The sequence below is a fragment of the Loxodonta africana genome, chromosome 13 (assembly GCF_030014295.1).
Source record: "Loxodonta africana isolate mLoxAfr1 chromosome 13, mLoxAfr1.hap2, whole genome shotgun sequence".
Taxonomy (NCBI): Eukaryota; Metazoa; Chordata; class Mammalia; order Proboscidea; family Elephantidae; genus Loxodonta; species Loxodonta africana.
Genome location: NC_087354.1, coordinates 17,131,073 through 17,142,573, shown reverse-complemented (window position 1 = coordinate 17,142,573; position 11,501 = coordinate 17,131,073). Strand labels below are relative to the sequence as shown.

Genomic DNA, 11,501 nt, shown 5'->3' with positions numbered 1-11,501 from the left:
CCATCTATTTTCAAAATTTTCATCACCCTGAACAGAAACTCTGTACTCATTAAGCAATAGCTTCTCTTCCTTCCTTCCTCCAGCCTCTGGTAACTTCTAATCTACTTTCTGTCTCTGTGAATTTGCCTATTCTAGATATTTCATACACCCATAAAAACCCATCGCTTTCAAGTTGATTGCGACTCATAGCAACCCTATAGGACAGAGTAGAACGGCCCCATAGAGTTTCCAAGGAGCACCTGGTGGATTTGAACTGCCAACATTTTGGTTAGCAGGCATAGCACTTAACCACTATGCCACCAGGGTTTCCTATATTTGATATAAGTATCAATATTTGTCTTTTTTTTTTTTTTAATATGGAACACTTTACCAATTTATGTGTCATCCTTGCACAGGGACCATGCTAATCTTCTCTGTTCCTGTTATAGTATAGGTGCTGCCAAAGCAAACCCTCAATTTTTTTTTTTTTTTGTGACTGGCTTATTTCGATTAGAATAGTTTTCAAGGCCCATCCATGCTGTATCATGTTTTAGAATTTCATTCCTTTTTATGGCTGAATAACATTTCATTGTATATGTATGCCACATTTTGTTTATCGGTTCATCTGTCGATGGTCAGTTGGGCTGTTTCAACCCTTTGACTATTGTGAATAATCTTGCAATGAAAATCAGTGTACAAGTACCTCTTTGAGTCCTTGTTTTCAAGTATTCTGGGTATACACCTAGGACTGAAATTATTGGGTCATATGATAGTTTTATGTTTAACTTTTTAAGCAACTACCTACCACACTGTTTTCCAGAGACTGCCCCATTTTACATTCCTACCAGAAATGCACAAGGGTTCCAATTTTTGCACATACTTGACAACACTTATTATATTCTGATTTTTTTTTATAATAGCCATCCTAACGGATGTGAAGTGGTATCTTATTGTAATTTTCAAATGTATTTCCCTAATGGTTAATGATGTTGAGTATCTTTTTGTGTATTTATTGACCATTTGTACATAGTCTTTGGAGAAATGTGTGGTCATATCCCTTGCCCATTTTTAAATTAGGTTGTTTATCTTTTTGTTTTTGAGTTGTAGAATCCTTTATATATTCTGAATTGATATCTTAAGAAATTAAGGATGTTATCTTAAGAAAAAAATGCTGTTCCCCTACCATGCAATCTTTTTTGCCTTACTTTTCTTCCTCTCCTTCATTGTTGAGAAACCAATAAGCCTTCCCAGAACATCCCTGTGGAATCATTGGACAATAAAACCTAACCAACCTCTGTCTTTTCCATGAAGCTTCTGCCCATTTCCTTCCAACCCATTTGAGCTAGCCATTTTGGGGAAACCTGGATGGCAGCAACCCTGGATCGCCTTACTGCCGATCTGGACTCAAGGAATCTGCACACGTGATAGTGTTGGTAACACAGCAGGTTTCAAGAAACTCAGGAGCTTTCTCTCTATCCATGACCCTAATAACATCCTCTGATATTGTCATAAGACATAAATAAAGGAAAGGAGTCATTTGACCGGATACTACAAGTATTTACTGTGTTGCTTGTGAAGAAGCTGGTTAGACATAGTGACAATAAGATTTGCTTAACATTTTTCTATGGTGCTCACAACTCACAATCCTTAATATATTTATTTTTACTCTGGAGATTAAGAATGAATAATGATCTCCCAACTGCCCATCACCATCATGATTCAGCTTGAAGAGTTAACAGACCATCTCAGTACCCCCCTTCTCCGAACAGACATTTTTTCCACGTGAGTGAACACAAAGAAATCATCAGATAGGAGATTTTTCTTCTAAATTAGGCCTCTTGTTTGTAAACTGAAAGAGTGCTAATGCGGTTAAGATCCGGCTGCGCAACCATACATGCCCACTCTGCCCAGGCAGATCACAAAGAGTGGAGAGAATGGAAGGTTTTGTTCTATTCTTCAGCCTCCTTCTGTGCAAGAGCCCATTCAAGCAATCCAGCACTCCTTTCCCACTCTTTCTTGGACTCTCTCCCCCTCATGCTCAGCTTCTCCCTAGAATGCCAGCATTAGAGGCCAACCGCTAGCTTGGAGAGGCTATGATGCGACCTCTTGCTGCAGCTGACAGATCTGCCTTGGTGGGTGAGCAGAGGAGCAACAAGGGCATGTGTGGGAGAAAGAAGATGAAAGCAGGGCGACTGGGCTGATGACGTGGACAGATGCCTGCCTGTTCACTGAGATTCTTGTGATTACAGAGGTTATGAACCAGCGAAACTTGAGAAATGACCATTAGAATCCGGCCTAGCATAAAGAATCAAATTACTGTGTAGACTTTTGAATTAAAAAAAAAAAAAAGGAACAAGTTATAGACAGGGCCAAATAGATAAGGGCATTCACCTAACGAGGTTTGTCAAGGGTGCAGGGAACCCTAGGCATGGACAGGGTCTGAGTGACAGCCCAAGGCTTTCTTGCTGCCTTTCTACTTGGGGCTGTATTGGTTGGATGACTTGTTCCAGACGTCAGGCATAAATCTCAGGCCCTAGTGATACAGGCAAGCAACACATGAGAACATCAGATTAGCAGCCTACTCGATCTCCCATGGACCAGCACGGGGAGGGACATCTCCAGTGTGAGAGCCAGGAAGGGAGCACGTGTCCTGCTGGAATTCTTGGCATTGGAGGTCTACCTTCTGTGGCTCCATGTGGATTAAGAGGTTTTTCATTGCCAGGTTGTCAGAACAGATCTGACCTTGTCCTCCTGTAACTGACACTTGTTTCCTCCTCCTTCAACCGTTTGTTAATCCCACCATAGAAAAGAATGAGGATCTGACCCACGTCCCTGATTTCTCAACACTGTCAGCGTCAACACTCTTCAACAGATTCAGGATGGTGGCCTGAAGCAGAGCAAGTAAGCACTAAATCTCTTCTTTTTTTTTTTTTTTTTCTTATCTTATTTTTGTTGACTCCAGGGGATGCCAATTTAAAATACATGTATAAATATATATTTTCAACAAGCAAGAATATGTTGAGGTCTACTATCTGCTCAGTCATATTAAGAAAATCTACAATTCAGAAGTTGAAAAAAAATCATTTCACTCTATATATTTAATCTGGAGCTGCCCTTCAGTACTAAAATGCGTCTTCTATTGAAATTATATTTTTAAATTGGATTTTTTTCAGGAGAATAAAGAAAAGAAACCCTATCTTTTTATTGCCACATCTATTCCTTGACTCTTGGTTTACGTGAGTGCAACACACCTGAGACCAGATGGCCAGCGTGTGCACACGCTGGTCAGAGTATCCATGGGTGCTGTTTGCCAAATAACAACCCAGGATGGAGCAGCAGCCAAATAAAATGTCCACTTCCAGTCAAAATGCCATTCAAACAAGACTCATTTCTCCATTGAGAAGGCTGCTCTAGGATGGACTGACACATCACTTGGTCCTAAGTTGCTTTCAAAGTCAAGCTTGCCTCTCCCTTACTCCACCCACAGCTTAGAAAACACCCTTGGAGTCCATTTGGCTTTGTCCTACGTCCCTGAGGAAAGCAAGAAGATGGTCTTTGTAAGCAAGCCTCAACTCAAAGCAAAATCTTCTTATAGAATGAAGATGGCTCATTATCAAATTTACCACAACCTGAGAGCTTCTGGGCTATGAGCTAGATTCATGGTTGTACAAATAGTTTGTTCTCTATCATTTTCAAATGATCAAATAACAAAGGAATCTGAGTCAAATGGAAACTTTTTTTTTTTTTTTTTTTAAAGGATAACTATATCCTCAGTACCAGAGTACTGTTTGGGTTAAGTATGCATACTTTGTGCATCTGAATGCTGTTGATTTTTTAGACCATACACTGATGTGTAATTTCACTGTTGTCAAAATCTCATACATACATACACGCATGCATGCATAAATAACAGACAGAGAACCTCCAACCTCTTGCCCCAGAAGATACTACACCCGTCCCTCACACAGCAGGTCATCTTTGGTGACTTCCTCAGTCTCCACTCCACCTCTCAATTATGAAATCAGCAAAATTCTCAGGGGAAGAAGAACCAGAAAGAACAAATGTGGCAGCAAGAGACAGAGGGATCGATACCTTCGGAGCCTGAGACTATAATGGGCCCTGTAGGTCTGGTAATTATCAAACAAAAATTCTGTTTCAAGAAGGGAAAAAAATGCATTTTAATAGCAGCTCTATAATTAGCCATTTCTATTCACGGCTTCTTAGTAGTTTTTGTGTTTGCCTGCCTTCACCTTTATTTCCTTTAACAATGTTCACGTAAAATGGCTTGGAATTGCTCTGCCTCTAATTATTTACAGTAACAACCAACAAGCTGAGAGAAAGATGACAAAGTCGTCAAGGAAGATCTTTGTACAGGATTATCGACTCACCGCTGTTTCCTCCTTACTCCTTGATTTTTTTTTTCTTTTCTAGCATATAGTTTATAAATGCACATAAAAACTCTCCTGAGTTTTATTTCATGATGATGCTACACTTTTGGTCAATGAGTTTGCTTTTACTATAGATGCATAGTTTGCCAAGCCTTTGGGGAAAAGAGAATCCATTCTGTCCCTAAAGTCACCTTTTGCCAAGATGGAGCTGGCATGGCTCTTGTTGGAGAGTTGAGGTGGGGGGTAAAGTCAGAAATGCAACCAGGAGATGCTAGGATGTTGGATGCCACGACTGAACTGTAAGTCAGAGGATAATTTGGGGGAAAACAATCAATGTTAAATTTGGGAAAAGAAAAAGAGAAATTAAATCCTCAGTGGGTCAAAAGCAAAAGGCAAAATCTCCTAGGGTGAATCAGTTCACAACTACTACAGCTCAATGAAGGCAGGAGATTCATAGTGTCTGAAGTGGTCACTCAGGGATCATTTCCCCCAAATTGTAATAATTTACATCCATCTCTCTGAAAGCCCATCTTAAAAATAAGGGACTCAGAGCTCAACACAAAAACTTTGAACCTTATAACATAAACAACAGTTGCTCTATACTCAACCAACACCTGACCACGGAAGAAGAAAGAGTTTAACGGTTAGGACATGGGCCTGGAAAGCAGCAGGCTCAGCTACTGTTCATCACTCTACTGTGGGTAACATTAAGTGAACAGACTGAACAAGTTAACATCACTGAGTGGAATAGTGTGGGTGATAACGGTAATGCAGAGCTTGGAGAAAGGGGGAGGCACTAAAAATAAATGTCTGAGGGGTGAATATTTCACCACTTTTAAAGGAAACCTATCCACCACCCATCTGTCAGTTTGTCATATTGTGGTGGCTTGTGTGTTGCTGTGATGCTGGAAGCTATGCCACCAGTATTCCAAATACCAGCAGGATCACTGGTGGTGGACAGGTTTCAGTGGAGCTTCCAGACTAAGACAGATGAGGAAGAAAGGCCTTGTGATCTATTTCTGAAAATTAGCCAATGAAAACCCTGTGGATCACAAAAGAACATTGTCCGGTATAGTGCTGGAAGATAAGTCCTTTAAGTTAGAAAGCACTCAAGATACACCATGGCACAACAATGCACCCGAGCACACCAACAGTCATGAAGATGGCGCAGGACCAGGCAATGTTTTGTTCTGTTATAAATACAGTTGTCACGGGTCAGAGCCAAACTGACAGCAAATAACGACAACAAAAGTAACCTATAGAACCAGAATCTGGGATAAAAATTTTAAGAAGTCACAGAATGTCAAGGCACCACTGAAGCTGCAAAGCAATATGTTAACCACGTCCCAGTGGTTTTCTGTAAAATCAGTCATAAGTGTGGCTCATAGGCCTTTTCAGTATTATTTCAATGTAAGTGTCCTTTGAGTCAAATCCCATTTTGATGCGACACACATGGGCTGTTATAGCCGAGCTCTTCTTCTTCCAAAGCCCAGAACTTCCCTCTGGGATAAGCACAGGGTGGCTTTCCTTCACCAGATGCAAAACCCAACATCCTCCGTGTGATGCAAGAGATCTTGAGCAACTCGCCGAACAAAAGTAAATTTCGCTCTGTTACCCTAAACAGTAATGGTGTTTGGTAACAGGCTCCTGAGGTAATTTATTGGTTCATCTTGTAACTTATTAGAGAAAAATCTATGTCAGGACTTCCATTATAAACCCATATTTTCTGAGTGGAGAGATCAACAATGAAATTGAGCTAGAGTTGACCCTTAATCTTGATTTTCAATCTCTGCTCAAGAACTTACAAAGAGAAAGAAAAAGCCATGGAGGTGGCACCATAATTCTGATACGTACGCATATATTTATTTACTATCTTAGCAGGTTTTCAATTGTGAGACTAGCTTTTGTTCTATCATGTTTCCATTAATCTAATGGGACCCATTTAATGGAGAAGTTATTTAATAGAAGAAAAATTAAAGGTAAATTCAAATTAGTTTTCCCTCTAGCCGGCTACCATACCCACATGGCCACAAAACAACCATGTCTTCACCTTTTAATTTGTTACTCAGGCTACTTAAAGAGCACAAGGCTTAACACTGCACAAGCCAAGAGAGAAATAGGTGGTGGTATTCTTATTGTTGATTTTTGCAGGGTTTTTTCTTCTTTTCTTTTCTCTGTGTGCTAATGAATCATTGGTAGACTTCTGTTGAGATGAGCCTTTATGCTCCTCCTGATTTAAATAAAAACCAAATAGTACAAATGTTTTGTTTTACTCAGAACATGCTTAAGAAAATTATTTGAACTTGTTTAAAGTACTTGTTAGTGCAATAATACCTTTAAAAAAAAAAATCATCTGTAAGGGATCCATTTTGAAATGCTCAGTCTTGCTATATTTTTTATAGAGAGAGACCTGAGCTTAAATTATACCACAGCTATTTTAAATGGATTTTTCAAATGATCTACCTTTGAATTTCATCATGAATGTTTCAGGGTAATTATCCTGAGATAATGCCAACAAATGGCTGCAGACCTTAGGTTTATAATTGCTCTTGTTCATTTAAGGTTCCCAGCAGACCAGATGAGGAAATTCAATGCCTGGCAAGTCGGGGTGGATAATATACCGTAACTGGCTTTTTCTTATTAGAGAAGCGCCCAAATCGGCTTTCATTTGTAGCAATAACCCTAATTAAGGGTACCAAGATTTAAAGCGGAGCCTTTGCATTTTAAGAAGTGGTTGGGAATATGGTTAGTGTTAGCCAAAGGGTTGTTTTTTTTTCCCTAGAAAATTGGCATAATCTAACCTTAATTTTAATTTTTCCAATGTATCTTACAGACTTCTTTTTCAATTTCTTTCTCAAAATGAGAGGCTTCCTTTTAGTTACTGAGCAAATAGATAAGTAAATCCGTATAAACACATGCTCACGTGTACACAAGCATGCTTTAAACCAAAACAAAAAAAAAAGCTCTTTGCTGTTGTCGAGTGAATTCCAACTTATAGCAACCCTATGGGATTGAGTAGAACTACCCCATAGGGTTTCCAAGGAGCAGCTGCGGGATTCGAACTGCTGACCTTTTTGGTTAGTAGCCGAGGTTTTAACCACTGCGCCACCAGGATTCCAAGCATGCTTTAGTTTAAGATCTGGAAGAGATCTTAGCATAAAGATCATCAAATGCAACCTCTACCACCGCCACTTACTCACGTGAAAGAACTGAGGCGCAAAACCCCAATCGTTTGCTTTGCAGTGTGGGCTGGCGAGGAGAGCCTGAGGTCACCGAGCCTCCGGAATCCTAATGCCGGCCTCTCGATGATAACCGTGCAAAAAAGAAGCAACCCCCACTGCACCCCCGAAGTTTTTGATTGTCCAGTAAGTGTGGTACCTGTGGCATATGTTCCTGTATCTGACTTTTTGTAAACTTATCCAGTCAGCAGAAATTATTAATTGTTCAGGACAAGTACAAAAGTGTTCACACTGAAATTTTATTATAATGTTGTTCCAGCAGGCTATTCCCATAAAATAATATTGTATCATCTTATGAAGATTTTTGAGTTCTCTCTCTCTCTACACACACACACACACACACACACATACATAATTTAATAACTTATCAGGTGAGATTTGACATGAATGCACCTTAATTTATATATCATCATATGTCAATGACAAAGACAGATAATAATAGTAATGTTGTTCTTGTTATAGATAGGTGCCATCAAGTCAATTTCAACTCATGGTGACCTCATATGTTACAGAACAGAACTGCCCCATAGAATTTTCTAGGTAATCTTTATGGGAGCAGAACACCAGGTCTTTTCCCCAAAGAGCCACTGGCGGGGGTGGGGTTCAAACCGGAACCTTTTGGCCAGCAGCCAAGCACTTAACAGTTGTGCCACCAGGGCTCCTTAATGATAATAATAACCAACATTTGGAAATCATTTTATAACTTATAAACCAATAAAACCAAACCTGTTGCCATCAAGTTGATTCTAACTCATAGAGACCTCATAAAACAGAGTAGAACTGCCCCATAGGGTTTCCAAGGAGCAGTTGGTGACTTTGAACTGCTGACCTTTTGTGTAGCATCCAAGCTCTTAACCACTGGGCCACCAGGGCTCCTTATAATTGGTAAGGAACATTTACTTATATTCTTTCTTTCACTTACAGTTATCTTCATCCCAAGACAGTAAAGGTGCAGGGCAAGGACAGGGTTATTATACAATGAAGTATTATCCCAGTTTCCCTGTTTGGAAAATAAGACCCAAGTTTCAATAAGTGAAAAACCATACATTTTTTGAACCATAGATCCAGGTACTTTCCAAGATACTATCCTATCTTCCTGGTAGCAGTAATTATTATTACTGGTAATGTATTACAATGGAAAGAAGTTAATAGGAGTTATTAAGTGTTGTTATGATTATGGCTGCAAAATAATAGGCATTATTCATTGGGTGCTCTGCGTCAGGTGCTCCTCAGGTGTGTTGAGGAGCACACATGCAAAAAATCTATACAATAGATCTTCTTACTCCAATTTTACTGAGGAGAAAATGGAGGCTCAGGCAGATTAGATGAATTAAATGAAGCCATGAAGCCTGTAAATGGCAGAGCCAGGATTTAAACCAGGTGAGTTTGACCCCCTGCCAAACCTTCCTAACTGCCTGCTGTACGAGTAGTCCTTGACTTACAAAGTAATCGAGTTACGATAAACCACATTTATGATTGCCTTTTTTTTGTCCATTTGATCCTTAGCCATATGTACTACCTAAGTGTTGCAACACATAATTTGCTGATGTTATCATTCTCAGATGTTCAAAGATCTGATTTATAAAGATACTGATAATAAAAGGCAATAATAATCAAAACTAAAAAAAAAAAAAAAAGGTATTCTACATAGGTCAGAACTGACTTAAGATGAAGTCGTCAGAATGGAACCCCTTCGTAAGTCAGGAATTGCCTGTACTTCCCCTTCATGAAAAATTAATGTGTATGTCCCACAAGACCCCAGTGTTGAGGCAATAGGAATCGGTGCTAGGGCCCCCTCAGAGGCTCAGTTAATACAGGAGGAAAATTTGACAGAAAAAAGCAAAGCTCTAAGCTCTGAAGGAACCAGGCTCGTTTCAGAGCAGTAGACGCGAGATCAGGAAGCCTACATTTTTAGACTCATCTCTGTTGCTCATCTAACCTGCCGAGGAGTCAGAGGCCTTTCTAGGCCTTTGTTTGAGCATCTGTAAAATGATAGAGACGGTGGTATGTGGGAGCTGGCTAGTACTACCTCAAAAGACACAACTGTTAAATTTTCAGGTATTTGGAGAGCTGGTCGTTAAATCACCGCTAACCAGAGACCAGCCATTGTGGGAGGGTTTGCACTATGGAAACTGGCAAGCGATACAAATCAAGGCCATTTTCTCCCTGGAAAGTCAGTTCTTGATCGTTTATTAGCACCTCACAGGGTAGGGATAGATGCAATGACCCCTAAGGACCTCTTGGATTCTGATCATCGAGAAAATATCAGTCTTGAAAATATGAATCTCATTATTAGTCTTAAATGAATGACCCTAACAAAGTTGGCTAATTTCCGAAGAATCCACCTATGGCTTTCTCTTGGCCTGTCTTCCCTGGCCAGCGCTTCTGGCTCCAACTGCATCCTGTTGACACGTAACTGTTCTATGTATAATACCATGTATAATAACCACTGTTAGAAGGATATGGACAGAAACGAGTTTCTTAAGATGGTGATGGGAGGATTTATGGGCACAACATTCTTGGACCATTCCAATATTTACAAAATGGAAAATGAACATAACCTTTGATAAACACTTCTACTTTTAGAAAATCATTCTAGATACATGCTTCTGTAGTGTGTAAAAAATAACATGCCTACATATACGTGTGTGCATTTATGTATATATATATATGTGTATATATATATATATTTATGTGTGTGTGTGTGTACAGTGGTTAAGTACTACGGCTGCTAACCAAAAGGTCGGCAGTTTGAATCCACCAGGCGCTTCTTGGAAACTCTATGGAGCGGTTCCACTCTGTCCTGTAAGGTTGCTGTGAGTTGGAACCGACTCAAGAGGCGACAAGTTTGATTGGCTATGAGTCGGAATCGACTCGACGGCAGTGGGTATACATATACATATATATTTTACTGGTTAAGAGCTTGGTTGGTAACTGAAAGTTCAGCAGTTTGAATTCACCAGCTGCTCCTTGGAAACCCTATGGGGCAGTAGTTCTACTCTGTCCTTTAGGGTTGCTACGAGTCGAAATCACCTCAATGGAAACGGTTTTTTTTTTTTTTTTTTTGTCATTATTTATGAATTCTGTATTTGTGAATTCACCTGTTGTTGTTGCTGTTAGGTGCCGTCATGTCAATATCGACTCCTAATGACCCCATATGACAAAGCGAAACTGCCCCACAGGGTTTCCTAGGCCATTATCGTCATGGAAGTAGTTCACTAGGTCTTCTCCAGCAGAGCCACTGGGTGGGTTTGAGCCTCCATCATTTCAAATAGCACCTGAGGGCCTAGCCATTGCCCACCAGGGCTCCAGCTAAAATTTATTTGTAACCCCAAACAACCAAACAGTGCTTTCACAGTGATTTGTGGACTTACGCCAAAAATCCAAAACCGAACCAGTTGACATCCAGTCGATTCCAACTCATAGAGACCACAGAGAGGAAAAAATCTGAGGTGTCAACGTACATGTACCTAGTTGAGGTCAAACAGTGCAACGTTCTGCCTTCTTGTTTCAGCTCTCGAGCTCTAAACAAGTGAACTTTTGTAGTCTATTTAGTGCCAGGTTTTTCACATTGTTGTCCCCTTCTTTGGTGATCTCATTATTTATAATGTCTCTTTTTTTTTTTTTTTCCCAAGCATAGTGCTGTCTAATGTTCCTAAGCTCAAGAAGGCTGTGATATGCCTTATAGGGAAAATACATGTATTAGGTAAGTTTCATTCAGGCATGAGTTGTAGTGCTTTTGGCCCTGAGTTCAATGTTAATGAATTAACGATATATGTGAAATAAGGTGTCGTTAAAGAGGATACATGTAAAACAAGGTTATGTGCTGATCCATTGATGAAAATACTGTGACCAGAGTCTTGCAGTTACCTGATCCTGAATTCCTTAGGAGCAT

General features: G+C 39.9%; 1 pseudogene; it reads right to left on the bottom strand.

The window, feature by feature from the left end:
- Positions 1-350: 350 nt before the first annotated feature.
- LOC111751642 (U6 spliceosomal RNA) lies at positions 351-448 on the bottom strand (annotated as a pseudogene).
- Positions 449-11,501: the final 11,053 nt, after the last annotated feature.